This window comes from Silene latifolia, chromosome 10, assembly GCF_048544455.1.
Source record: "Silene latifolia isolate original U9 population chromosome 10, ASM4854445v1, whole genome shotgun sequence".
Classification (NCBI taxonomy): domain Eukaryota; kingdom Viridiplantae; phylum Streptophyta; class Magnoliopsida; order Caryophyllales; family Caryophyllaceae; genus Silene; species Silene latifolia.
Genome location: NC_133535.1, coordinates 95,039,244 through 95,043,986, shown reverse-complemented (window position 1 = coordinate 95,043,986; position 4,743 = coordinate 95,039,244). Strand labels below are relative to the sequence as shown.

At 40.5% G+C, this 4,743-nt stretch overlaps 1 non-coding gene across 1 annotated transcript; it reads left to right on the top strand.

Moving 5' to 3' along the window:
• The first annotated feature begins 3,975 nt into the window (after nucleotides 1-3,975).
• Nucleotides 3,976-4,082, top strand: LOC141610364 (small nucleolar RNA R71). The gene has a single exon (XR_012528269.1). It is a non-coding gene; the product is annotated as a small nucleolar RNA R71 (small nucleolar RNA).
• The last annotated feature ends 661 nt before the right edge of the window (nucleotides 4,083-4,743 follow it).

Sequence of the window (4,743 nt, the reverse complement as noted above, 5' to 3'; positions counted from 1 at the left end):
AACCTCTTAATTATATACCATGCCAAATGCATACCAAATTTCGACCCAAGTGGATATGTATACTATCCACCACTATGACCCGAATCACCTCCTACAACACTACTACAAAACCGACCAATTCTTGATCAAGGAAGGGTGGTTATGGGATATAGCTATTTTAGTGAGTTTGCCAAATGAATAGGTTGAGGCTCAAAGGGGGTGAATCAAAAAGGGAGATAATGTAAGGGACAAAACAAGGCAATTTGGCTATGTGAGGTTCATATGCATGTGGAAACAAATTTTATTTCATAACTTGTGCACAAAAAATGAAATGCAAATCATGGCCTAAGGACGGAATGACACACTTATGCGTCTAGACATAACACGTCTCGCGAGGAGACCTACTCACAATCCTAAGTGGGGGTCGGGTATGAATGCACCGACCCTAGGAGGCTCTAATCCTCACATTTGAGTAGCTAGGTCGAGGTCTAGGTCTAGCCTACGGTCCTCTCGGTCTCACAAGGCGGCCAAAACTTGGTGGACATGCCCTTTTTCCATATGGTAACCATGTGACACGGGTGCGAGCCATGGGGAGGGAGAAGGCACGGTCAAGACATAAATCATCATTGGGGTATCATAATCCCTCCCTAGACCACATTTTTCGAAAACATGTATTCACAAACTCAATGCAAACGCAAATTAAGCACAAACAAATATATACAAGACACAATGCATGCGGAAATTAAACAAACATGAATTGAAACGTGCAACAAGTTTGACTAATCCTAGCAACACATCAACACCAACAATCCAAAAGTTCCGAAAGGGAACATCCAAGGCACAAAATTTCCCATCCTCCTTCAAATATGCAAGATATATAAAGAAAGAACGGTAAAGGAGTAAGAGATTAGAATGAGTTTACCAAGCGACTTCTAGCTCCTTTTTGCCTCAAATGGTCAATGCATATGTCAAAGGTTAGCCAAACATATATATACAATGCAATATTTTTGTATTTTTCAGAAATTTTTCAATTTTTAGGCATTTTCTTGTTTTTTTTTTCTTAAATTTACAAGTATATAATGATATGAACAAATATAGACAATATTCACAAAGTGGATATTTCCCTCCCCACACTTGAAATTTACATTGTCCTCAATGGAACAAAGTATAGGGAGAGAATAGGAAAAATAAACAACATATTTTTGGTGGTTTTTGAATTTTTCGAAATTAAAGAACATGTTTTTGGATTTTTTTTTGAATATTTGAAAATAAATAACATGTTTTTGTATTTTTAAAATGATGGAATTTCCTCCCCACACTTATTTATTTACATATTTCCAATGGAAATAAATGTGTGGAGGAAATTCGGAAATAAAATACATGTTTTTGTTGATTTTTCAAAATTTTCAAATTTTTAGTGATTTTCAAATAAGTATGCAATGCATGATCTAATCTATATGCAATATTGAAATACTATGCAACTATACTATATGAATGCAAAGAGAGCTAATTTGGATTAGCTCCTTTTCGAATCATGTCACAAAATGCAAAATGCGGTAAAAACTTAATTAAAGAGGAGAAGAATATATACAATGCGGTGGTTCTTAAGTAACTCCACCAAACCTCTTCATTCAAAAGTCTTCATTCAACCGGGATCAATATCCCGAGATCCCATCAACCTTCCACCTTCAACACAAGAGTCAACAACACACGAACCCTTGGTCTTCATCATCAAATCATGCAACTTACTCATGGCATCTTGAATCTCTTGCCATTTTCGGTTCACTTCTTCTTCAAACTTTTCCTTAGTCTCTTTGTCAACATTAGGGTCACATACCCTTTTTCCTTTCGATCTCTTCCTCCATCTTTTTGGCTTCTTCTTTTCAATTCCCGGTTTTGATTTTGGAGGGGCATTGGTGCTAGAATTGAACTTGGTTTCCCAAGTCTTGCCCATTTCCCCACACTTATCTTTAACATTCACTTCTTCTTCAAGGAACTTACCCGGTGGCTCATCATGAACTTTTGGCTCACAAGAAATTAAGAGCTCCATGTTCTTATCTTCATTCTCATGGAGTTCTAATGTTTCCACGGCAAACATGTTTTGAACCACGATTTTCTTTGAAGCATGTGGTAGCTTGAATTCAACTTTTTCCTTCCCAATTTTGAATGACAATTGTCCCTCTTTGACATCTATGACGGCTCCTCCCGTGGCCAAGAATGGCCTACCAAGAATGACACGAGAGCGTCTTCCCATAGGGATGTCCAACCACTACAAAATCGGTAGGAATTGAAAGCTTACCAATTTGAACCATGATATCCTTGAGAATCCCATTTGGAGATTTGATTGTTCCATCGGCAAGTTTGATTGTAATGGAAGTGCGGGCTAAGCTTGAAATATTCAATTTCTTCACAAGGGCAAGTGGTATGACACTCACACTTGCCCCTAAGTCACACAAAGCACTATCCACCTTTTGGTCACCAACGATACATGGAATTGAGAAACTCCCGGGGTCATCAAGTTTGATGGGGATTTCTTTAGACTTGACCGCATTGCACTTCTCACTTGAGGCATCAAGCTCATGGCTACTAATGTCCACTCTTCTAGAAATGACTTCTCCTTGCTTGGCCAAATAGTGTTCTTCCATCATGACCATCTCTTCCTTTTCCGGGTTCTCCTCAACTTCTACCATCACATTTGGTGCTTTCACAATTTCTTCAAGCACAAATTCTTCACTCATAGTGGTTGGTGAAGTCATAATCATCTCTCCCTTACCCGGGTCAACTTCAACATCCAAGCTTGTACCATGAATTGTCATTATTTGCTCAAGCACATAGTCTTCTATGCTCTCTTTTTCGGGCTCACGGTCAACTTCTTGGAATGTTTCCATAGCCATGGAAAAGGGAGTAGTGTTAGATAACTCCTCTTGACTTGGCAAATCAAATGACTCTTCTCTTTCCTCTTCAACTCCAACCATGATAGCATTAACTTCCTTTGCCTTCATAGGGTCTCTTGGATTTTGCCCTTGTCTTAGAAATACACCTGGTGGTTTTTGAGAACTCATGAGAGCTTGGGAAGCCACTTTAGCTTCAAGACTCTTGATTTGTTGTTGGGTATTACTTGCCAAATCCCCTATCAACTTCACCAAGTTTTCATATTTATCATCTCCCATGGTATTGCTTGCTTGGGGTGGTGGCTCTTGGTTGAAAGGTTGGTTGGAAATTGGAAGAGAAAAACCATATCCTTGATCTTTAAAGTTGGAATTTTGGTTGTTCCCTTGGTACCCTTAATTGAACCCTTGATTTTGCCCTTGGTTGTACCTTTGATTATTGTTGTATCCTTGATTGAACCCATTGTTGTTGTTCCATTGATTGAATCCTTGGCCAAACCCTTGGTTAGCTTGGTTTCCTTGGTTTCCTTGGTAAAAGTTTTGATTACCTTGATTCCCTTGGTTACCCTTATAATCTTGATATGCTTGAGATTGGTTGGCAAAGTTTTGGTTGTATCCATGGTTGTTGTTGAATGAGGGTCTAGGTGGACGGTTGGAAAAATTGTTAAATGCTTGGAAAGCATTCACCTCTTGCACATTGTTCCCATCAAAGTTGTTGTAATTGTTGGCACACAAGTCATATGTGTGACCACTTCCTCCACAAAGTTCACAACTTGAGACTTGAGCCACTTCCTCCATGGGTGCCCCATGTGAGGTTGCGGCTTGGTGCATTTGATTTCTTTGAAACTTCTCAAATTGTTTTGTGAGTAAGTCGAGCTTGGCATTTGTCTCGGAGTTGGAGGAGTTTTCCTTAGGAAACTTCCCATTCCTTCTTAGCATGTTTCCTCTAGAACCATAGTTTGCTTCCGAATCTACCATTTTCTTGATCAATGCCGTGCCCTCTTCATCATTCAAGTGATCAAATCCTCCCCCCGCGGAGGCATTTACCATCTCCTTAGTCCTTGGTAGCAAAGTTTGGAAGAAAGTTTGAGTGATGTACCATTCCGGTATTCCATGGTGGGGGCAACTCGCTATCAAGTCTTGATAACGGTCCCAAGCTTCACCCAAGGACTCCCCATCCTCTTGTTGGAACGTATGGATCTCATTACGGAGCATCGCGGTCTTGGAGGAAGGGTAATACTTGGCCATGAATGCTTTAGCCAAAGCATCCCAAGTAGTGAAAGTATCCGGTGGGTGGATGTTCAACCATCGGTCCGCTTTGCCCGTCAATGAAAACGGGAACACCATCATTCTCAAGGTGTCTTCGGACACCCCATTCTTCTTCATCATTGAAACTTTCCTCTTAAACTTCCGGAGATGAGCATGGGCATCCTCTTCAATATGACCCCCGAACAAATCCTTCTCAATCAACCCGACTTGGGCGGGATGCATCTCAAAGTTGTTGGGAGCCAAGGCGCCAAAATTAATTGGGTCACAAGCATCATTGTGGTTAGGACGGTTATGGTCACGTAAAGCCATTGGTGGTAGATTTGGTATATGAGGGGGTGGTGTTTGAGGTGGAGTATTTGGGAGTTGGAAATTGTAGAAAGGATTTTCTAGGGGGTGATCAATGGTGTTGTTTGGTTGTTGTTGTGTTGTGTTTTCAAAGAGAGGTTGGGTGGGTGAATTTGCTTGATTTATGGTTGCTTGAGAAGAGGTTCTAACCCTTACAATGGTCCTATTCCTTAAGGCTCTAAAAAGCCTTTCGGGATCGGAGTCAAAGAGCAAAGCTTGGTGGTTCCTCTTAGGCATACAACTTGACAAACCGTAAGACTCC